General features: G+C 35.7%; 9 non-coding genes across 9 annotated transcripts; all 9 read left to right on the forward strand.

The window, feature by feature from the left end:
- Positions 1-3,502: 3,502 nt before the first annotated feature.
- TRNAS-CGA (transfer RNA serine (anticodon CGA)) lies at positions 3,503-3,584 on the forward strand. Its single transcript has one exon. It is a non-coding gene; the product is annotated as a tRNA-Ser (tRNA).
- Positions 3,585-6,903: 3,319 nt separating this feature from the next.
- Positions 6,904-6,986, forward strand: TRNAL-UAA (transfer RNA leucine (anticodon UAA)). The gene has a single exon. It is a non-coding gene; the product is annotated as a tRNA-Leu (tRNA).
- A 514-nt stretch (positions 6,987-7,500) lies between these two features.
- Positions 7,501-7,582, forward strand: TRNAS-CGA (transfer RNA serine (anticodon CGA)). Its single transcript has one exon. It is a non-coding gene; the product is annotated as a tRNA-Ser (tRNA).
- Positions 7,583-10,901: 3,319 nt separating this feature from the next.
- On the forward strand, positions 10,902-10,984 carry TRNAL-UAA (transfer RNA leucine (anticodon UAA)). The gene has a single exon. It is a non-coding gene; the product is annotated as a tRNA-Leu (tRNA).
- A 514-nt stretch (positions 10,985-11,498) lies between these two features.
- Positions 11,499-11,580, forward strand: TRNAS-CGA (transfer RNA serine (anticodon CGA)). Its single transcript has one exon. It is a non-coding gene; the product is annotated as a tRNA-Ser (tRNA).
- A 3,592-nt stretch (positions 11,581-15,172) lies between these two features.
- On the forward strand, positions 15,173-15,254 carry TRNAS-CGA (transfer RNA serine (anticodon CGA)). Its single transcript has one exon. It is a non-coding gene; the product is annotated as a tRNA-Ser (tRNA).
- A 5,264-nt stretch (positions 15,255-20,518) lies between these two features.
- TRNAL-UAA (transfer RNA leucine (anticodon UAA)) lies at positions 20,519-20,601 on the forward strand. The gene has a single exon. It is a non-coding gene; the product is annotated as a tRNA-Leu (tRNA).
- Positions 20,602-21,115: 514 nt separating this feature from the next.
- On the forward strand, positions 21,116-21,197 carry TRNAS-UGA (transfer RNA serine (anticodon UGA)). Its single transcript has one exon. It is a non-coding gene; the product is annotated as a tRNA-Ser (tRNA).
- Positions 21,198-24,519: 3,322 nt separating this feature from the next.
- Positions 24,520-24,602, forward strand: TRNAL-UAA (transfer RNA leucine (anticodon UAA)). Its single transcript has one exon. It is a non-coding gene; the product is annotated as a tRNA-Leu (tRNA).
- Positions 24,603-24,646: the final 44 nt, after the last annotated feature.

A 24,646-nucleotide genomic window follows, 5' to 3' on the forward strand; every position in this document is an offset into this window, starting at 1 on the left:
TTTACATTTTTCAGCAGGGAAGTGTTTTTAAACCTTCACTGCACTTTTCATTTTGTTTTTATCTGCTTGTCAAAGCAATCTTTACTTACTGGAATATGTGGCACACAAAAGAAGAAAACACTGTGAATTCTTCAAACATTTCTCAAGTTATACATTTTAGGTTGCTGCTGACTGTAAAACATTTAATAAAGGACTCCATTTCAATCCATGCTTTGTTTTCTATAGATAAGTATCTCTATTCTGCAAGATATTGCTAAGAGGTCATGTGTGTGCAATACTTTGCACAACATATAATAGAGGAGAAATGGTTTAACCCTACAGAAATAACAATGTGACAAAGGATTGTGAGCACTTAAGTGTGAGAGTGAGGGATTTCTTCCACTTTATAATTACAGATAATATTTGACTTCTTCTTAATGACTGTGCTAAGTACTGCATGTATCACACTTCAGCACAAATAGCTTTTTGTTATGAAAAAGCATTTGTAATGTTTTATTGTTATCATTCACAAAAGCTAAGCAGGTCTTTCTAAACCTGTTGAAGGAATAAACAACTTAGCTTGAATTTGACTGAAAAATGGTCATTAATGTACTGTAATAATTGTAACTCCCTGAAGTTTACAGAAAATTAACAAATTAATTAAATGTAAACTTTATGGAATCTTTTGTGAAACAGAATGATTCTAATTAAGAACAAATGTACTTTCTGCTAGTATATCTGCCATATAAATTATTATTGGTAATCATTCAAATCTTCACCTGAATGAATGAAATGATTATGATAACAATCACTTCATTGCTTTTAATCACAGTTTAGCAAGAAGTACAAAAACTACATGTTCCTCTGTCCCTACACTATAATTAAGAGGGGTTTGTGTAAAAGACCAGACACTTGTTAATTCTTTAAACTAAAGATAGTGTCATTTTCTATTGGTTTAGGAGATTTTGAAAAAATCAGGATAAAGCTTTCTATTTTTTTTCCATGTAAATAGAATTAACACCATGCACTACATGTTACTTTTTGGTGGAAACTGCTTTGTCCTTGTTCTTCTTGCCCCAATTGCCCTCCGACTCTGCTCTTCTAATCTCTGACATCCAAGTTAGATCATTTTCCCTTTATTCTTTTTCATAGTTACATAGTAGATGAGGTTGAAACAAGACGTACGTCCATCAATTTTAACCTATGCTAAATTTAGACAACAGATACGTTATCCTATATCTATACTTACTTATTGTTCCAGAGGAAGGCAACAAAGAAAACCCAGAGTCATATAATCCAATGATATCTCATAAGGGAAAAAATAAATTCCTTCCTGACTTCAAGAATTGGCAATCGGATGAATCCTTGGATCAACATCCTTCCCAAGTATACTTATTTGGTATATATACCTTTCCTATCTAAAAAGATGTCAACCTGTTTTTGAACAAATCAATTGTATCTGCCATCACAGTCTCCATGGGTAATGAATGCCACATTTTTACTAAGTGCAGTATTGGCGGATCCGCTCATCCCCAGTTTATTTCCAACTTTTTGGGATTGGGCAATTTGGAGGTAAATTTGCCATTCTAGAGCCCCGAACAGCAGCAAGAAGCTGATCGGGGATCCTAGAATTGCACGAGTTTGAGAAACTGGCGATGTGCTGCGAAAAAAGGCTTCTCGCCAAACGTTTGGCGGATTTTTTTGTACGCCAAAAAAAAAAGGTGAATTTGATTATTTTCGCCAGGTTACCGCAGCTTCCTGAATATCTAGAGGCACTTTTGGCGGAAACCTGGCAAGAACTGATTTATCGGAGCTCTCTGCATAGGCCCCTAAGTCAGAAGCTGGGACGAAGTTATGAAAATAGAAGGTGGCAGTCACGGTTGGGTATTCTACCTGAAAAGAGTACCAAGAAGCCAGGGAGGATTTCCCAGTCAGGGTAAGCCTTTCAAAGAAGGTGCCCTGCACTTATTTGAGGCTAGTTTTCGACCCCAGACCCCTAGTAAGTGTGTAATACTTCTGTATATTTTATATTCATTGTTGTCCGTGAGTTTCACTCAAATAAACCCCATTTTATTCCACTATCTTGTTTTGCATATTGAATGATCCCTGAATGGTATAAAAAGTGTTAAAAGTGCTGGGCTCTTTTGACATTTGGCTAGACAATAAGATATCAGTACTGGAATACATTGTATATTTACATAACTTATATTTATACAGGCAGCAATATTATGTCAAAGGAAAATGTCATCTTTCTATCTATATGTAACTACTTCTTCAGTTACTGCTATGTACTGACCTTTTGTGGCTCTCTTAGTGGTTGTGGACAAAATAATGTATGCAGCTATCCCTGCCCATCTCAAACAGGAAAATACATCCTGCATGTTTGATATATATATATATGGTAAGGAAGAGTAGGCTTGGAAAGTGGAACTAATCAGTGCTTAGGGAAATCATAATTCTAGTGCAGTGTTATAACATTCAATCTATCTAAAAAGACTAACAATATGTATATTATTGCCTAGACTTTCACATTCAATGTCATACATTATTCATTGGAAGTCAACCATGGCCTTGAAAAATATCCCAACTTTATAAGATAACTCACCGTGAAATGCTCCATGAAGGAAATCTATCTATAATAATCAAGAAGATTAAAAGATGGGTTACGAGGTGCAAATTGTAATAAATGTATAATGCACTTCCCCTGACTGAGTAGAAGAAAGCTAGACATTTTGACTCCATTTATGATATGGGATCACTCTTTTACAAAAAGTAAATATGTAACCCTGTTCAGCATAATCTTGCTGCAAGAAACCTCTAGCATTTCCAGGAAAAGGTGAAAATGCTGCAGAAAGCACAGTCACTTAGCTATGTTGTTCTCATTCTTCATATATGACTTTTAAGGACATACAGTACATTGCTGAAGTCCATTTTATCCAGATGACAAAATCTCTATGTCACCACCAGGATGGCCGAGTGGCTAAGGTATTGGACTTAAGATCCAATGGACATATGTCTGCGTGGGATTAACAATATTGAATTCCTAATTCCTTGACATGTTTATTTTGTTGATACTTTTGCCACAGTCCACATATTGATAGTTCATATTTGTCATCATTCAAAAGTGAGTGTTACCCATATCCGCTCAAGATATTTGCCTTTGTTCTTTTTGCCCTAATTGCACTAAGACTCTGCTCTTCTAATCTCTGACATCCAAGTTAGATCATTTTCCCTTTACTCCTTTTAACCATTAATCTTTTTTTTAATGCCCCAGATCTGTTTCATACTGGACATTGAATGTGGTTAACAAAAAGTATTTCTCGTCATTGTTCAAGAACCGAATAGCAGCTTCATTTTACAAATATAATGTTGTTTAAACAATGTGTACAAACAAATCATGTATTTCTCTTTATGAAAATGTTCTCAAGGTCAGTTGGTTCATATTGGTCTTCATTCATTAGTGAGTGTTACCCATATCCGCTCAAGAGCCAACTGTGTGACAGAAATCAAAGATTTCAGCTATGTAGTCATGGCCGAGTGGTTAAGGCGATGGATTCGAAATCCATTGGGGTTTCCTCGCTCAGGTTCAAATCCTGCTGACTACGTTTACATTTTTCAGCTGGGAAGTGTTTTTAAACCTTCACTGCACTTTTCATTTTGTTTTTATCTGCTTGTCAAAGCAATCTTTACTTACTGGAATATGTGGCACTCAAAATAAGAAAACACTGTGAATTCTTCAAACATTTCCCAAGTTATATATTTTAGGTTGCTGCTGACTGTAAAACATTTAATAAAGGACTTCATTTCAATCCATGCTTTGTTTTCTATAGATAAGTATCTCTATTCTGCAAGATATTGCTAAGAGATCATGTGTGTGCAATACTTTGCACAACATATAATAGAGAAGAAATGGTTTAACCCTACAGAAATAACTTAATGTGACAAAGGATTGTGAGCACTTAACTGTGAGAGTGAGGGATTTCTTCCACTTTATAATTACAGATAATATTTGACTTCTTCTTAATGACTGTGCTAAGTACTGCATGTATCACACTTCAGCACAAATAGCTTTTTGTTATGAAAAAGCATTTGTAATGTTTTATTGTTATCATTCACAAAAGCTAAGCAGGGCTTTCTAAACCTGTTGAAGGAATAAACAACTTAGCTTGAATTTGACTGAAAAATGGTCATTAATGTACTGTAATAATTGTAACTCCCTGAAGTTTACAGAAAATTAACAAATTAATTAAATGTAAACTTTATGGAATCTTTTGTGAAACAGAATGATTCTAATTAAGAACAAATGTACTTTCTGCTAGTATATCTGCCATATAAATTATTATTGGTAATCATTCAAATCTTCACCTGAATGAATGAAATGATTATGATAACAATCACTTCATTGCTTTTAATCACAGTTTAGCAAGAAGTACAAAAACTATATGTTCCTTTGTCCCTACACTATAATTAAGAAGGGTTTGTGTAAAAGACCAGACACTTGTTAATTCTTTAAACTAAAGATAGTGTCATTTTCTATTGGTTTAGGAGATTTTGAAAAAATCAGGAAAAAGCTTTCTGTTTTTTTCCATGTAAATAGAATTAACACCATGCACTACATGTTACCAGTGGAACTTTTCTTCTGCTCCTTCTCTTTCTTCAATATTTTAATAAATGATTTTGAAAAAACAAAATAATAAAAACGATGACTTTTTGGTGGAAACTGCTTTGTCCTTGTTCTTCTTGCCCCAATTGCCCTCCGACTCTGCTCTTCTAATCTCTGACATCCAAGTTAGATCATTTTCCCTTTACTCCTTTTTCATAGTTACATAGTAGATGAGGTTGAAAAAAGACGTACGTCCATCAAGTTTAACCTATGCTAAATTTAGACAACAGATACGTTATCCTATATCTATACTTACTTATTGGTCCAGAGGAAGGCAACAAAGAAAACCCAGAGTCATATAATCCAATGATATCTCATAAGGGAAAAAATAAATTCCTTCCTGACTTCAAGAATTGGCAATCGGATGAATCCTTGGATCAACATCCTTCCCAAGTATACTTATTTGGTATATATACCTTTCCTATCTAAAAAGATGTCAACCTGTTTTTGAACAAATCAATTGTATCTGCCATCACAGTCTCCATGGGTAATGAATGCCACATTGTTACTAAGTGCAGTATTGGCGGATCCGCTCATCCCCAGTTTATTTCCAACTTTTTGTGATTGGGCAATTTGGAGGTAAATTTGCTATTCTAGAGCCCCGAACAGCAGCAAGAAGCTGATCGGGGATCCTAGAATTGCACGAGTTTGAGAAACTGGCGATGTGCTGCGAAAAAAGGCTTCTCGCCAAACGTTTGGCGGATTTTTTTGTACGCCAAAAAAAAAAGGCGAATTTGATTATTTTCGCCAGGTTACCACAGCTTCCTGAATATCTAGAGGCACTTTTGGCCGAAACCTGGCAAGAACTGGTTTATCGGAGCTCTCTGCATAGGCCCCTAAGTCAGAAGCTGGGACGAAGTTATGAAAATAGAAGGTGGCAGTCACGGTTGGGTATTCTACCTGAAAAGAGTACCAAGAAGCCAGGGAGGATTTCCCAGTCAGGGTAAGCCTTTCAAAGAGGGTGCCCTGCACTTATTTGAGGCTAGTTTTCGACCCCAGACCCCTAGTAAGTGTGTAATACTGCTGTGTATTTTATATTCATTGTTGTCCGTGAGTTTCACTCAAATAAACCCCATTTTATTCCACTATCTTGTTTTGCCTATTGAATGATCCCTGAATGGTATAAAAAGTGTTAAAAGTGCTGGGCTCTTTTGACATTTGGCTAGACAATAAGATATCAGTACTGGAATACATTGTATATTTGCATAACTTATATTTATACAGGCAGCAATATTATGTCAAAGGAAAATGTCATCTTTCTATCTATATGTAACTACTTCTTCAGTTACTGCTATGTACTGACCTTTGGTGGCTCTCTTAGTGGTTTTGGACAAAATACTGTATGCAGCTATCCCTGCCCATCTCAAACAGGAAAATACATCCTGCATGTTTGATATATATATATGGTAAGGAAGAGTAGGCTTGGAAAGTGGAACTAATCAGTGCTTAGGGAAATCATAATTCTAGTGCAGTGTTATAACATTCAATCTATCTAAAAAGACTAACAATATGTATATTATTGCCTAGACTTTCACATTCAATGTCATACATTATTCATTGGAAGTCAACCATGGCCTTGAAAAATATCCCAACTTTATAAGATAACTCACCGTGAAATGCTCCATGAAGGAAAACTATCTATAATAATCAAGAAGATTAAAAGATGGGTTACGAGGCGCAAATTGTAATAAATGTATAATGCACTCCCCCTGACTGAGTAGAAGAAAGCTAGACATTTTGACTCCATTTATGATATGGTATCACTCTTTTACAAAAAGTAAATATGTAATCCTGTTCAGCATAATCTTGCTGCAAAAAACCTCTAGCATTTCCAGGTAAAGGTGAAAATGCTGCAGAAAGCACAGTCACTTAGCTATGTTGTTCTCATTCTTCATATATGACTTTTAAGGGCATACTGTACATTGCTGAAGTACATTTTATCCAGATGACAAAATCTCTATGTCACCACCAGGATGGCCGAGTGGCTAAGGTATTGGATTTAAGATCCAATGGACATATGTCTGCGTGGGATTAACAATATTGAATTCCTAATTCCTGGACATGTTTATATTGTTGCTACTTTTGCCATAGTCCACATATTGATAGTTCATATTTGTCATCATTCATCTGTGAGTGTTACCCATATCCGCTCAAGAGCTTTGCCCTTGTTCTTCTTGCCCTAATTGCACTATGACTCTGCTCTTCTAATCTCTGACATTGCTGAAGTCCATTTAACCAGATGACAAAATCTATATGTCATCACCAGGATGGCCGAGTGGTTAAGGCGTTGGACTTAAGATCCAATGGACATATGTCTGCGTGGGTTCAAACCCCACTCCTGGTGTTGCTTTGTTTTGTCAACGAACAATATTGAATACCTCTTTCCTTGACATGTTTATTTTGTTGATACTTTTGCCACAGTCCACATATTGATAGTTCATATTTGTCATCATTCAAAAGTGAGTGTTACCCATATCCGCTCAAGAGATTTGCCTTTGTTCTTTTTGCCCTAATTGCACTAAGACTCTGCTCTTCTAATCTCTGACATCCAAGTTAGATAATTTTCCCTTTACTCCTTTTAACCCCTAATCTTTTTTTTAATGCCCCAGATCTGTTTCATACTGGACATTGAATGTGGTTAACAAAAAGTATTTCTCGTCATTGTTCAAGAACCGAATAGCAGCTTCATTTTACAAAGATAATGTTGTTTAAACAATGTGTACAAACAAATCATGTATTTCTCTTTATGAAAATGTTCTCAAGGTCAGTTGATTCATATTGGTCTTCATTCATTAGTGAGTGTTACCCAAATCCGTTCAAGAGCCAACTGTGTGACAGAAATCACAGTTTTCAGCTATGTAGTCATGGCTGAGTGATTAAGGCGATGGATTCGAAATCCATTGGGGTTTCCTCGCGCAGGTTCAAATCCGGCTGACTACGTTTACATTTTTCAGCTGGGAAGTGTTTTTAAACCTTCACTGCACTTTTCATTTTGTTTTTATCTGCTTGTCAAAGCAATCTTTACTTACTGGAATATGTGGCACACAAAAGAAGAAAACACTGTGAATTCTTCAAACATTTCCCAAGTTATACATTTTAGTTTGCTACTGACTGTAAAACATTTAATAAAGGACTCCATTTCAATCCATGCTTTGTTTTCTATAGATAAGTATCTCTATTCTGCAAGATATTGCTAAGAGGTCATGTGTGTGCAATACTTTGCACAACATATAATAGAGGAGAAATGGTTTAACCCTACAGAAATAACTTAACGTGACAAAGGATTGTGAGCACTTAAGTGTGAGAGTGAGGGATTTCTTCCACTTTATAATTACAGATAATATTTGACTTCTTCTTAATGACTGTGCTAAGTACTGCATGTATCACACTTCAGCACAAATAGCTTTTTGTTATGAAAAAACATTTGTAATGTTTTATTGTTATCATTCACAAAAGCTAAGCAGGGCTTTCTAAACCTGTTGAAGGAATAAACAACTTAGCTTGAATTTGACTGAAAAATGGTCATTAATGTACTGTAATAATTGTAACTCCCTGAAGTTTACAGAAAATTAACAAATTAATTAAATGTAAACTTTATGGAATCTTTTGTGAAACAGAATGATTCTAATTAAGAACAAATGTACTTTCTGCTAGTATATCTGCCATATAAATTATTATTGGTAATCATTCAAATCTTCACCTGAATGAATGAAATGATTATGATAACAATCACTTCATTGCTTTTAATCACAGTTTAGCAAGAAGTACAAAAACTACATGTTCCTTTGTCCCTACACTATAATTAAGAGGGGTTTGTGTAAAAGACCAGACACTTGTTAATTCTTTAAACTAAAGATAGTGTCATTTTCTATTGGTTTAGGAGATTTTGAAAAAATCAGGAAAAAGCTTTCTATTTTTTTTCCATGTAAATAGAATTAACACCATGCACTACATGTTACCAGTGGAACTTTTCTTCTGCTCCTTCTCTTTCTTCAATATTTTAATAAATGATTTTGAAAAAACAAAATAATAAAAACGATGACTTTTTGGTGGAAACTGCTTTGTCCTTGTTCTTCTTGCCCCAATTGCCCTCCGACTCTGCTCTTCTAATCTCTGACATCCAAGTTAGATCATTTTCCCTTTACTCCTTTTTCATAGTTACATAGTAGATGAGGTTGAAAAAAGACGTACATCCATCAAGTTTAACCTATGCTAAATTTAGACAACAGATACGTTATCCTATATCTATACTTACTTATTGTTCCAGAGGAAGGCAACAAAGAAAACCCAGAGTCATATAATCCAATGATATCTCATAAGGGAAAAAATAAATTCCTTCCTGACTTCAAGAATTGGCAATCGGATGAATCCTTGGATCAACATCCTTCCCAAGTATACTTATTTGGTATATATACCTTTCCTATCTAAAAAGATGTCAACCTGTTTTTGAACAAATCAATTGTATCTGCCATCACAGTCTCCATGGGTAATGAATGCCACATTTTTACTAAGTGCAGTATTGGCGGATCCGCTCATCCCCAGTTTATTTCCAACTTTTTGTGATTGGGCAATTTGGAGGTAAATTTGCTATTCTAGAGCCCCGAACAGCAGCAAGAAGCTGATCGGGGATCCTAGAATTGCACGAGTTTGAGAAACTGGCGATGTGCTGCGAAAAAAGGCTTCTCGCCAAACGTTTGGCGGATTTTTTTGTACGCCAAAAAAAAAGGCGAATTTGATTATTTTCGCCAGGTTACCACAGCTTCCTGAATATCTAGAGGCACTTTTGGCGGAAACCTGGCAAGAACTGGTTTATCGGAGCTCTCTGCATAGGCCCCTAAGTCAGAAGCTGGGACGAAGTTATGAAAATAGAAGGTGGCAGTCACGGTTGGGTATTCTACCTGAAAAGAGTACCAAGAAGCCAGGGAGGATTTCCCAGTCAGGGTAAGCCTTTCAAAGAGGGTGCCCTGCCCTTATTTGAGGCTAGTTTTCGACCCCAGACCCCTAGTAAGTGTGTAATACTGCTGTGTATTTTATATTCATTGTTGTCCGTGAGTTTCACTCAAATAAACCCCATTTTATTCCACTATCTTGTTTTGCCTATTGAATGATCCCTGAATGGTATAAAAAGTGTTAAAAGTGCTGGGCTCTTTTGACATTTGGCTAGACAATAAGATATCAGTACTGGAATACATTGTATATTTGCATAACTTATATTTATACAGGCAGCAATATTATGTCAAAGGAAAATGTCATCTTTCTATCTATATGTAACTACTTCTTCAGTTACTGCTATGTACTGACCTTTGGTGGCTCTCTTAGTGGTTTTGGACAAAATACTGTATGCAGCTATCCCTGCCCATCTCAAACAGGAAAATACATCCTGCATGTTTGATATATATATATGGTAAGGAAGAGTAGGCTTGGAAAGTGGAACTAATCAGTGCTTAGGGAAATCATAATTCTAGTGCAGTGTTATAACATTCAATCTATCTAAAAAGACTAACAATATGTATATTATTGCCTAGACTTTCACATTCAATGTCATACATTATTCATTGGAAGTCAACCATGGCCTTGAAAAATATCCCAACTTTATAAGATAACTCACCGTGAAATGCTCCATGAAGGAAAACTATCTATAATAATCAAGAAGATTAAAAGATGGGTTACGAGGCGCAAATTGTAATAAATGTATAATGCACTCCCCCTGACTGAGTAGAAGAAAGCTAGACATTTTGACTCCATTTATGATATGGTATCACTCTTTTACAAAAAGTAAATATGTAATCCTGTTCAGCATAATCTTGCTGCAAAAAACCTCTAGCATTTCCAGGTAAAGGTGAAAATGCTGCAGAAAGCACAGTCACTTAGCTATGTTGTTCTCATTCTTCATATATGACTTTTAAGGGCATACTGTACATTGCTGAAGTACATTTTATCCAGATGACAAAATCTCTATGTCACCACCAGGATGGCCGAGTGGCTAAGGTATTGGACTTAAGATCCAATGGACATATGTCTGCGTGGGATTAACAATATTGAATTCCTAATTCCTGGACATGTTTATATTGTTGCTACTTTTGCCATAGTCCACATATTGATAGTTCATATTTGTCATCATTCATCTGTGAGTGTTACCCATATCCGCTCAAGAGCTTTGCCCTTGTTCTTCTTGTCCTAATTGCACTATGACTCTGCTCTTCTAATCTCTGACATTGCTGAAGTCCATTTAACCAGATGACAAGATCTATATGTCATCACCAGGATGGCCGAGTGGTTAAGGCGTTGGACTTAAGATCCAATGGACATATGTCTGCGTGGGTTCAAACCCCACTCCTGGTATTGCTTTGTTTTGTCAACGAACAATATTGAATACCTCTTTCCTTGACATGTTTATTTTGTTGATACTTTTGCCACAGTCCACATATTGATAGTTCATATTTGTCATCATTCAAAAGTGAGTGTTACCCATATCCGCTCAAGAGATTTGCCTTTGTTCTTTTTGCCCTAATTGCACTAAGACTCTGCTCTTCTAATCTCTGACATCCAAGTTAGATCATTTTCCCTTTACTCCTTTTAACCCCTAATCTTTTTTTTAATGCCCCAGATCTGTTTCATACTGGACATTGAATGTGGTTAACAAAAAGTATTTCTCGTCATTGTTCAAGAACCGAATAGCAGCTTCATTTTACAAAGATAATGTTGTTTAAACAATGTGTACAAACAAATCATGTATTTCTCTTTATGAAATTGTTCTCAAGGTCAGTTGATTCATATTGGTCTTCATTCATTAGTGAGTGTTACCCAAATCCGTTCAAGAGCCAACTGTGTGACAGAAATCACAGTTTTCAGCTATGTAGTCATGGCCGAGTGGTTAAGGCGATGGATTCGAAATCCATCGGGGTTTCCTCGCGCAGGTTCAAATCCTGCTGACTATGTTTACATTTTTCAGCTGGGAAGTGTTTTTAAACCTTCACTGCACTTTTCATTTTGTTTTTATCTGCTTGTCAAAGCAATCTTTACTTACTGGAATATGTGGCACTCAAAATAAGAAAACACTGTGAATTCTTCAAACATTTCCCAAGTTATATATTTTAGGTTGCTGCTGACTGTAAAACATTTAATAAAGGACTTCATTTCAATCCATGCTTTGTTTTCTATAGATAAGTATCTCTATTCTGCAAGATATTGCTAAGAGATCATGTGTGTGCAATACTTTGCACAACATATAATAGAGAAGAAATGGTTTAACCCTACAGAAATAACTTAATGTGACAAAGGATTGTGAGCACTTAACTGTGAGAGTGAGGGATTTCTTCCACTTTATAATTACAGATAATATTTGACTTCTTCTTAATGACTGTGCTAAGTACTGCATGTATCACACTTCAGCACAAATAGCTTTTTGTTATGAAAAAGCATTTGTAATGTTTTATTGTTATCATTCACAAAAGCTAAGCAGGGCTTTCTAAACCTGTTGAAGGAATAAACAACTTAGCTTGAATTTGACTGAAAAATGGTCATTAATGTACTGTAATAATTGTAACTCCCTGAAGTTTACAGAAAATTAACAAATTAATTAAATGTAAACTTTATGGAATCTTTTGTGAAACAGAATGATTCTAATTAAGAACAAATGTACTTTCTGCTAGTATATCTGCCATATAAATTATTATTGGTAATCATTCAAATCTTCACCTGAATGAATGAAATGATTATGATAACAATCACTTCATTGCTTTTAATCACAGTTTAGCAAGAAGTACAAAAACTATATGTTCCTTTGTCCCTACACTATAATTAAGAGGGGTTTGTGTAAAAGACCAGACACTTGTTAATTCTTTAAACTAAAGATAGTGTCATTTTCTATTGGTTTAGGAGATTTTGAAAAAATCAGGAAAAAGCTTTCTATTTTTTTTCCATGTAAATAGAATTAACACCATGCACTACATGTTACCAGTGGAACTTTTCTTCTGCTCCTTCTCCTTCTCTTTCTTCAATATTTTAATAAATGATTTTGAAAAAACAAAATAATAAAAACGATGACTTTTTGGTGGAAACTGCTTTGTCCTTGTTCTTCTTGCCCCAATTGCCCTCCGACTCTGCTCTTCTAATCTCTGACATCCAAGTTAGATCATTTTCCCTTTACTCCTTTTTCATAGTTACATAGTAGATGAGGTTGAAAAACGACGTACGTCCATCAAGTTTAACCTATGCTAAATTTAGACAACAGATACGTTATCTTATATCTATACTTACTTATTGTTCCAGAGGAAGGCAACAAAGAAAACCCAGAGTCATATAATCCAATGATATCTCATAAGGGAAAAAATAAATTCCTTCCTGACTTCAAGAATTGGCAATCGGATGAATCCTTGGATCAACATCCTTCCCAAGTATACTTATTTGGTATATATACCTTTCCTATCTAAAAAGATGTCAACCTGTTTTTGAACAAATCAATTGTATCTGCCATCACAGTCTCCATGGGTAATGAATGCCACATTTTTACTAAGTGCAGTATTGGCGGATCCGCTCATCCCCAGTTTATTTCCAACTTTTTGTGATTGGGCAATTTGGAGGTAAATTTGCTATTCTAGAGCCCCGAACAGCAGCAAGAAGCTGATCGGGGATCCTAGAATTGCACGAGTTTGAGAAACTGGTGATGTGCTGCGAAAAAAGGCTTCTCGCCAAACGTTTGGCGGATTTTTTTGTACGCCAAAAAAAAAGGCGAATTTGATTATTTTCGCCAGGTTACCACAGCTTCCTGAATATCTAGAGGCACTTTTGGCGGAAACCTGGCAAGAACTGGTTTATCGGAGCTCTCTGCATAGGCCCCTAAGTCAGAAGCTGGGACGAAGTTATGAAAATAGAAGGTGGCAGTCACGGTTGGGTATTCTACCTGAAAAGAGTACCAAGAAGCCAGGGAGGATTTCCCAGTCAGGGTAAGCCTTTCAAAGAGGGTGCCCTGCACTTATTTGAGGCTAGTTTTCGACCCCAGACCCCTAGTAAGTGTGTAATACTGCTGTGTATTTTATATTCATTGTTGTCCGTGAGTTTCACTCAAATAAACCCCATTTTATTCCACTATCTTGTTTTGCCTATTGAATGATCCCTGAATGGTATAAAAAGTGTTAAAAGTGCTGGGCTCTTTTGACATTTGGCTAGACAATAAGATATCAGTACTGGAATACATTGTATATTTGCATAACTTATATTTATACAGGCAGCAATATTATGTCAAAGGAAAATGTCATCTTTCTATCTATATGTAACTACTTCTTCAGTTACTGCTATGTACTGACCTTTGGTGGCTCTCTTAGTGGTTTTGGACAAAATACTGTATGCAGCTATCCCTGCCCATCTCAAACAGGAAAATACATCCTGCATGTTTGATATATATATATGGTAAGGAAGAGTAGGCTTGGAAAGTGGAACTAATCAGTGCTTAGGGAAATCATAATTCTAGTGCAGTGTTATAACATTCAATCTATCTAAAAAGACTAACAATATGTATATTATTGCCTAGACGTTCACATTCAATGTCATACATTATTCATTGGAAGTCAACCATGGCCTTGAAAAATATCCCAACTTTATAAGATAACTCACCGTGAAATGCTCCATGAAGGAAATCTATCTATAATAATCAAGAAGATTAAAAGATGGGTTACGAGGTGCAAATTGTAATAAATGTATAATGCACTTCCCCTGACTGAGTAGAAGAAAGCTAGACATTTTGACTCCATTTATGATATGGGATCACTCTTTTACAAAAAGTAAATATGTAACCCTGTTCAGCATAATCTTGCTGCAAGAAACCTCTAGCATTTCCAGGAAAAGGTGAAAATGCTGCAGAAAGCACAGTCACTTAGCTATGTTGTTCTCATTCTTCATATATGACTTTTAAGGACATACAGTACATTGCTGAAGTCCATTTTATCCAGATGACAAAATCTCTATGTCACCACCAGGATGGCCGAGTGGCTAAGGTATTGGACTTAAGATCCAATGGACATATGTCTGCGTGGGATTAACAATATTGAATTCCTAATTCCTTGACATGTTTATTTTGTTGATACTTTTGCCACAGTCTACATATTGATAGTTCATATTTGTCATCATTCAAAAGTGAGTGTTACCCATATCCGCTCAAGATATTTGCCTTTGTTCTTTTTGCCCTAATTGCACTAAGACTCTGCTCTTCTAATCTCTGACATCCAAGTTAGATCATTTTCCCTTTACTCCTTTTAACCATTAATCTTTTTTTTAATGCCCCAGATCTGTTTCATACTGGACATTGAATGTGGTTAACAAAAAGTATTTCTCGTCATTGTTCAAGAACCGAATAGCAGCTTCATTTTACAAATATAATGTTGTTTAAACAATGTGTACAAACAAATCATGTATTTCTCTTTATGAAAATGTTCTCAAGGTCAGTTGGTTCATATTGGTCTTCATTCATTAGTGAGTGTTACCCATATCCGCTCAAGAGCCAACTGTGTGACAGAAATCAAAGATTTCAGCTATGTAGTCATGGCCGAGTGGTTAAGGCGATGGATTCGAAATCCATTGGGGTTTCCTCGTGCAGGTTCAAATCCTGCTGACTACGTTTACATTTTTCAGCTGGGAAGTGTTTTTAAACCTTCACTGCACTTTTCATTTTGTTTTTATCTGCTTGTCAAAGCAATCTTTACTTACTGGAATATGTGGCACTCAAAATAAGAAAACACTGTGAATTCTTCAAACATTTCCCAAGTTATATATTTTAGGTTGCTGCTGACTGTAAAACATTTAATAAAGGACTTCATTTCAATCCATGCTTTGTTTTCTATAGATAAGTATCTCTATTCTGCAAGATATTGCTAAGAGATCATGTGTGTGCAATACTTTGCACAACATATAATAGAGAAGAAATGGTTTAACCCTACAGAAATAACTTAATGTGACAAAGGATTGTGAGCACTTAACTGTGAGAGTGAGGGATTTCTTCCACTTTATAATTACAGATAATATTTGACTTCTTCTTAATGACTGTGCTAAGTACTGCATGTATCACACTTCAGCACAAATAGCTTTTTGTTATGAAAAGGCATTTGTAATGTTTTATTGTTATCATTCACAAAAGCTAAGCAGGGCTTTCTAAACTTGTTGAAGGAATAAACAACTTAGCTTGAATTTGACTGAAAAATGGTCATTAATGTACTGTAATAATTGTAACTCCCTGAAGTTTACAGAAAATTAACAAATTAATTAAATGTAAACTTTATGGAATCTTTTGTGAAACAGAATGATTCTAATTAAGAACAAATGTACTTTCTGCTAGTATATCTGCCATATAAATTATTATTGGTAATCATTCAAATCTTCACCTGAATGAATGAAATGATTATGATAACAATCACTTCATTGCTTTTAATCACAGTTTAGCAAGAAGTACAAAAACTATATGTTCCTTTGTCCCTACACTATAATTAAGAAGGGTTTGTGTAAAAGACCAGACACTTGTTAATTCTTTAAACTAAAGATAGTGTCATTTTCTATTGGTTTAGGAGATTTTGAAAAAATCAGGAAAAAGCTTTCTGTTTTTTTTCCATGTAAATAGAATTAACACCATGCACTACATGTTACCAGTGGAACTTTTCTTCTGCTCCTTCTCTTTCTTCAATATTTTAATAAATGATTTTGAAAAAACAAAATAATAAAAACGATGACTTTTTGGTGGAAACTGCTTTGTCCTTGTTCTTCTTGCCCCAATTGCCCTCCGACTCTGCTCTTCTAATCTCTGACATCCAAGTTAGATCATTTTCCCTTTACTCCTTTTTCATAGTTACATAGTAGATGAGGTTGAAAAAAGACGTACGTCCATCAAGTTTAACCTATGCTAAATTTAGACAACAGATACGTTATCCTATATCTATACTTACTTATTGTTCCAGAGGAAGGCAACAAAGAAAACCCAGAGTCATATAATCCAATGATATCTCATAAGGGAAAAAATAAATTCCTTCCTGACTTCAAGAATTGGCAATCGGATGAATCCTTGGATCAACATCCTTCCCAAGTATACTTATTTGGTATATATACCTTTCCTATCTAAAAAGATGTCAACCTGTTTTTGAACAAATCAATTGTATCTGCCATCACAGTCTCCATGGGTAATGAATGCCACATTTTTACTAAGTGCAGTATTGGCGGATCCGCTCATCCCCAGTTTATTTCCAACTTTTTGTGATTGGGCAATTTGGAGGTAAATTTGCTATTCTAGAGCCCCGAACAGCAGCAAGAAGCTGATCGGGGATCCTAGAATTGCACGAGTTTGAGAAACTGGCGATGTGCTGCGAAAAAAGGCTTCTCGCCAAACGTTTGGCGGATTTTTTTGTACGCCAAAAAAAAAAGGCGAATTTTATTATTTTCGCCAGGTTACCACAGCTTCCTGAATATCTAGAGGCACTTTTGGCGGAAACCTGGCAAGAACTGGTTTATCGGAGCTCTCTGCATAGGCCCCTAAGTCAGAACCTTTCCTCGCGCAGGTTCAAATCCGGCTGACTACGTTTACATTTTTCAGCTGGGAAGTGTTTTTAAACCTTCACTGCACTTTTCATTTTGTTTTTATCTGCTTGTCAAAGCAATCTTTACTTACTGGAATATGTGGCACTCAAAATAAGAAAACACTGTGAATTCTTCAAACATTTCCCAAGTTATATATTTTAGGTTGCTGCTGACTGTAAAACATTTAATAAAGGACTTCATTTCAATCCATGCTTTGTTTTCTATAGATAAGTATCTCTATTCTGCAAGATATTGCTAAGAGATCATGTGTGTGCAATACTTTGCACAACATATAATAGAGAAGAAATGGTTTAACCCTACAGAAATAACTTAATGTGACAAAGGATTGTGAGCACTTAACTGTGAGAGTGAGGGATTTCTTCCACTTTATAATTACAGATAATATTTGACTTCTTCTTAATGACTGTGCTAAGTACTGCATGTATCACACTTCAGCACAAATAGCTTTTTGTTATGAAAAGGCATTTGTAATGTTTTATTGTTATCATTCACAAAAGCTAAGCAGGGCTTTCTAAACCTGTTGAAGGAATAAACAACTTAGCTTGAATTTGACTGAAAAATGGTCATTAATGTACTGTAATAATTGTAACTCCCTGAAGTTTACAGAAAATTAACAAATTAATTAAATGTAAACTTTATGGAATCTTTTGTGAAACAGAATGATTCTAATTAAGAACAAATGTACTTTCTGCTAGTATATCTGCCATATAAATTATTATTGGTAATCATTCAAATCTTCACCTGAATGAATGAAATGATTATGATAACAATCACTTCATTGCTTTTAATCACAGTTTAGCAAGAAGTACAAAAACTATATGTTCCTTTGTCCCTACACTATAATTAAGAAGGGTTTGTGTAAAAGACCAGACACTTGTTAATTCTTTAAACTAAAGATAGTGTCATTTTCTATTGGTTTAGGAGATTTTGAAAAAATCAGGAAAAAGCTTTCTGTTTTTTTTCCATGTAAATAGAATTAACACCATGCACTACATGTTACCAGTGGAACTTTTCTTCTGCTCCTTCTCTTTCTTCAATATTTTAATAAATGATTTTGAAAAAACAAAATAATAAAAACGATGACTTTTTGGTGGAAACTGCTTTGTCCTTGTTCTTCTTGCCCCAATTGCCCTCCGACTCTGCTCTTCTAATCTCTGACATCCAAGTTAGATCATTTTCCCTTTACTCCTTTTTCATAGTTACATAGTAGATGAGGTTGAAAAAAGACGTACGTCCATCAAGTTTAACCTATGCTAAATTTAGACAACAGATACGTTATCCTATATCTATACTTACTTATTGTTCCAGAGGAAGGCAACAAAGAAAACCCAGAGTCATATAATCCAATGATATCTCATAAGGGAAAAAATAAATTCCTTCCTGACTTCAAGAATTGGCAATCGGATGAATCCTTGGATCAACATCCTTCCCAAGTATACTTATTTGGTATATATACCTTTCCTATCTAAAAAGATGTCAACCTGTTTTTGAACAAATCAATTGTATCTGCCATCACAGTCTCCATGGGTAATGAATGCCACATTTTTACTAAGTGCAGTATTGGCGGATCCGCTCATCCCCAGTTTATTTCCAACTTTTTGTGATTGGGCAATTTGGAGGTAAATTTGCTATTCTAGAGCCCCGAACAGCAGCAAGAAGCTGATCGGGGATCCTAGAATTGCACGAGTTTGAGAAACTGGCGATGTGCTGCGAAAAAAGGCTTCTCGCCAAACGTTTGGCGGATTTTTTTGTACGCCAAAAAAAAAAGGCGAATTTGATTATTTTCGCCAGGTTACCACAGCTTCCTGAATATCTAGAGGCACTTTTGGCGGAAACCTGGCAAGAACTGGTTTATCGGAGCTCTCTGCATAGGCCCCTAAGTCAGAAGCTGGGACGAAGTTATGAAAATAGAAGGTGGCAGTCACGGTTGGGTATTCTACCTGAAAAGAGTACCAAGAAGCCAGGGAGGATTTCCCAGTCAGGGTAAGCCTTTCAAAGAGGGTGCCCTGCACTTATTTGAGGCTAGTTTTCGACCCCAGACCCCTAGTAAGTGTGTAATACTGCTGTGTATTTTATATTCATTGTTGTCCGTGAGTTTCACTCAAATAAACCCCATTTTATTCCACTATCTTGTTTTGCCTATTGAATGATCCCTGAATGGTATAAAAAGTGTTAAAAGTGCTGGGCTCTTTTGACATTTGGCTAGACAATAAGATATCAGTACTGGAATACATTGTATATTTGCATAACTTATATTTATACAGGCAGCAATATTATGTCAAAGGAAAATGTCATCTTTCTTTCTATATGTAACTACTTCTTCAGTTACTGCTATGTACTGACCTTTGGTGGCTCTCTTAGTGGTTTTGGACAAAATACTGTATGCAGCTATCCCTGCCCATCTCAAACAGGAAAATACATCCTGCATGTTTGATATATATATATATGGTAAGGAAGAGTAGGCTTGGAAAGTGGAACTAATCAGTGCTTAGGGAAATCATAATTCTAGTGCAGTGTTATAACATTCAATCTATCTAAAAAGACTAACAATATGTATATTATTGCCTAGACTTTCACATTCAATGTCATACATTATTCATTGGAAGTCAACCATGGCCTTGAAAAATATCCCAACTTTATAAGATAACTCACCGTGAAATGCTCCATGAAGGAAAACTATCTATAATAATCAAGAAGATTAAAAGATGGGTTACGAGGCGCAAATTGTAATAAATGTATAATGCACTCCCCCTGACTGAGTAGAAGAAAGCTAGACATTTTGACTCCATTTATGATATGGTATCACTCTTTTACAAAAAGTAAATATGTAATCCTGTTCAGCATAATCTTGCTGCAAAAAACCTCTAGCATTTCCAGGTAAAGGTGAAAATGCTGCAGAAAGCACAGTCACTTAGCTATGTTGTTCTCATTCTTCATATATGACTTTTAAGGGCATACTGTACATTGCTGAAGTACATTTTATCCAGATGACAAAATCTCTATGTCACCACCAGGATGGCCGAGTGGCTAAGGTATTGGACTTAATATCCAATGGACATATGTCTGCGTGGGATTAACAATATTGAATTCCTAATTCCTGGACATGTTTATATTGTTGCTACTTTTGCCATAGTCCACATATTGATAGTTCATATTTGTCATCATTCATCTGTGAGTGTTACCCATATCCGCTCAAGAGCTTTGCCCTTGTTCTTCTTGCCCTAATTGCACTATGACTCTGCTCTTCTAATCTCTGACATTGCTGAAGTCCATTTAACCAGATGACAAAATCTATATGTCATCACCAGGATGGCTGAGTGGTTAAGGCGTTGGACTTAAGATCCAATGGACATATGTCTGCGTGGGTTCAAACCCCACTCCTGGTATTGCTTTGTTTTGTCAACGAACAATATTGAATACCTCTTTCCTTGACATGTTTATTTTGTTGATACTTTTGCCACAGTCCACATATTGATAGTTCATATTTGTCATCATTCAAAAGTGAGTGTTACCCATATCCGCTCAAGATATTTGCCTTTGTTCTTTTTGCCCTAATTGCACTAAGACTCTGCTCTTCTAATCTCTGACATCCAAGTTAGATCATTTTCCCTTTACTCCTTTTAACCATTAATCTTTTTTTTAATGCCCCAGATCTGTTTCATACTGGACATTGAATGTGGTTAACAAAAAGTATTTCTCGTCATTGTTCAAGAACCGAATAGCAGCTTCATTTTACAAAGATAATGTTGTTTAAACAATGTGTACAAACAAATCATGTATTTCTCTTTATGAAAATGTTCTCAAGGTCAGTTGATTCATATTGGTCTTCATTCATTAGTGAGTGTTACCCATATCCGCTCAAGAGCCAACTCTGTGACAGAAATCACAGTTTTCAGCTATGTAGTCATGGCCGAGTGGTTAAGGCGATGGATTTGAAATCCATTGGGGTTTCCTCGCGCAGGTTCAAATCCTGCTGACTACGTTTACATTTTTCAGCTGGGAAGTGTTTTTAAACCTTCACTGCACTTTTCATTTTGTTTTTATCTGCTTGTCAAAGCAATCTTTACTTACTGGAATATGTGGCACTCAAAATAAGAAAACACTGTGAATTCTTCAAACATTTCCCAAGTTATATATTTTAGGTTGCTGCTGACTGTAAAACATTTAATAAAGGACTTCATTTCAATCCATGCTTTGTTTTCTATAGATAAGTATCTCTATTCTGCAAGATATTGCTAAGAGATCATGTGTGTGCAATACTTTGCACAACATATAATAGAGAAGAAATGGTTTAACCCTACAGAAATAACTTAATGTGACAAAGGATTGTGAGCACTTAACTGTGAGAGTGAGGGATTTCTTCCACTTTATAATTACAGATAATATTTGACTTCTTCTTAATGACTGTGCTAAGTACTGCATGTATCACACTTCAGCACAAATAGCTTTTTGTTATGAAAAGGCATTTGTAATGTTTTATTGTTATCATTCACAAAAGCTAAGCAGGGCTTTCTAAACCTGTTGAAGGAATAAACAACTTAGCTTGAATTTGACTGAAAAATGGTCATTAATGTACTGTAATAATTGTAACTCCCTGAAGTTTACAGAAAATTAACAAATTAATTAAATGTAAACTTTATGGAATCTTTTGTGAAACAGAATGATTCTAATTAAGAACAAATGTACTTTCTGCTAGTATATCTGCCATATAAATTATTATTGGTAATCATTCAAATCTTCACCTGAATGAATGAAATGATTATGATAACAATCACTTCATTGCTTTTAATCACAGTTTAGCAAGAAGTACAAAAACTATATGTTCCTTTGTCCCTACACTATAATTAAGAAGGGTTTGTGTAAAAGACCAGACACTTGTTAATTCTTTAAACTAAAGATAGTGTCATTTTCTATTGGTTTAGGAGATTTTGAAAAAATCAGGAAAAAGCTTTCTGTTTTTTTTCCATGTAAATAGAATTAACACCATGCACTACATGTTACCAGTGGAACTTTTCTTCTGCTCCTTCTCTTTCTTCAATATTTTAATAAATGATTTTGAAAAAACAAAATAATAAAAACGATGACTTTTTGGTGGAAACTGCTTTGTCCTTGTTCTTCTTGCCCCAATTGCCCTCCGACTCTGCTCTTCTAATCTCTGACATCCAAGTTAGATCATTTTCCCTTTACTCCTTTTTCATAGTTACATAGTAGATGAGGTTGAAAAAAGACGTACGTCCATCAAGTTTAACCTATGCTAAATTTAGACAACAGATACGTTATCCTATATCTATACTTACTTATTGTTCCAGAGGAAGGCAACAAAGAAAACCCAGAGTCATATAATCCAATGATATCTCATAAGGGAAAAAATAAATTCCTTCCTGACTTCAAGAATTGGCAATCGGATGAATCCTTGGATCAACATCCTTCCCAAGTATACTTATTTGGTATATATACCTTTCCTATCTAAAAAGATGTCAACCTGTTTTTGAACAAATCAATTGTATCTGCCATCACAGTCTCCATGGGTAATGAATGCCACATTTTTACTAAGTGCAGTATTGGCGGATCCGCTCATCCCCAGTTTATTTCCAACTTTTTGTGATTGGGCAATTTGGAGGTAAATTTGCTATTCTAGAGCCCCGAACAGCAGCAAGAAGCTGATCGGGGATCCTAGAATTGCACGAGTTTGAGAAACTGGCGATGTGCTGCGAAAAAAGGCTTCTCGCCAAACGTTTGGCGGATTTTTTTGTACGCCAAAAAAAAAAGGCGAATTTGATTATTTTCGCCAGGTTACCACAGCTTCCTGAATATCTAGAGGCACTTTTGGCGGAAACCTGGCAAGAACTGGTTTATCGGAGCTCTCTGCATAGGCCCCTAAGTCAGAAGCTGGGACGAAGTTATGAAAATAGAAGGTGGCAGTCACGGTTGGGTATTCTACCTGAAAAGAGTACCAAGAAGCCAGGGAGGATTTCCCAGTCAGGGTAAGCCTTTCAAAGAGGGTGCCCTGCACTTATTTGAGGCTAGTTTTCGACCCCAGACCCCTAGTAAGTGTGTAATACTGCTGTGTATTTTATATTCATTGTTGTCCGTGAGTTTCACTCAAATAAACGCCATTTTATTCCACTATCTTGTTTTGCCTATTGAATGATCCCTGAATGGTATAAAAAGTGTTAAAAGTGCTGGGCTCTTTTGACATTTGGCTAGACAATAAGATATCAGTACTGGAATACATTGTATATTTGCATAACTTATATTTATACAGGCAGCAATATTATGTCAAAGGAAAATGTCATCTTTCTATCTATATGTAACTACTTCTTCAGTTACTGCTATGTACTGACCTTTGGTGGCTCTCTTAGTGGTTTTGGACAAAATACTGTATGCAGCTATCCCTGCCCATCTCAAACAGGAAAATACATCCTGCATGTTTGATATATATATATATGGTAAGGAAGAGTAGGCTTGGAAAGTGGAACTAATCAGTGCTTAGGGAAATCATAATTCTAGTGCAGTGTTATAACATTCAATCTATCTAAAAAGACTAACAATATGTATATTATTGCCTAGACTTTCACATTCAATGTCATACATTATTCATTGGAAGTCAACCATGGCCTTGAAAAATATCCCAACTTTATAAGATAACTCACCGTGAAATGCTCCATGAAGGAAAACTATCTATAATAATCAAGAAGATTAAAAGATGGGTTACGAGGCGCAAATTGTAATAAATGTATAATGCACTCCCCCTGACTGAGTAGAAGAAAGCTAGACATTTTGACTCCATTTATGATATGGTATCACTCTTTTACAAAAAGTAAATATGTAATCCTGTTCAGCATAATCTTGCTGCAAAAAACCTCTAGCATTTCCAGGTAAAGGTGAAAATGCTGCAGAAAGCACAGTCACTTAGCTATGTTGTTCTCATTCTTCATATATGACTTTTAAGGGCATACTGTACATTGCTGAAGTACATTTTATCCAGATGACAAAATCTCTATGTCACCACCAGGATGGCCGAGTGGCTAAGGTATTGGACTTAAGATCCAATGGACATATGTCTGCGTGGGATTAACAATATTGAATTCCTAATTCCTGGACATGTTTATATTGTTGCTACTTTTGCCATAGTCCACATATTGATAGTTCATATTTGTCATCATTCATCTGTGAGTGTTACCCATATCCGCTCAAGAGCTTTGCCCTTGTTCTTCTTGCCCTAATTGCACTATGACTCTGCTCTTCTAATCTCTGACATTGCTGAAGTCCATTTAACCAGATGACAAAATCTATATGTCATCACCAGGATGGCTGAGTGGTTAAGGCGTTGGACTTAAGATCCAATGGACATATGTCTGCGTGGGTTCAAACCCCACTCCTGGTATTGCTTTGTTTTGTCAACGAACAATATTGAATACCTCTTTCCTT

Source organism: Ascaphus truei, chromosome 15 (assembly GCF_040206685.1).
Source record: "Ascaphus truei isolate aAscTru1 chromosome 15, aAscTru1.hap1, whole genome shotgun sequence".
NCBI classification, from domain to species: Eukaryota; Metazoa; Chordata; class Amphibia; order Anura; family Ascaphidae; genus Ascaphus; species Ascaphus truei.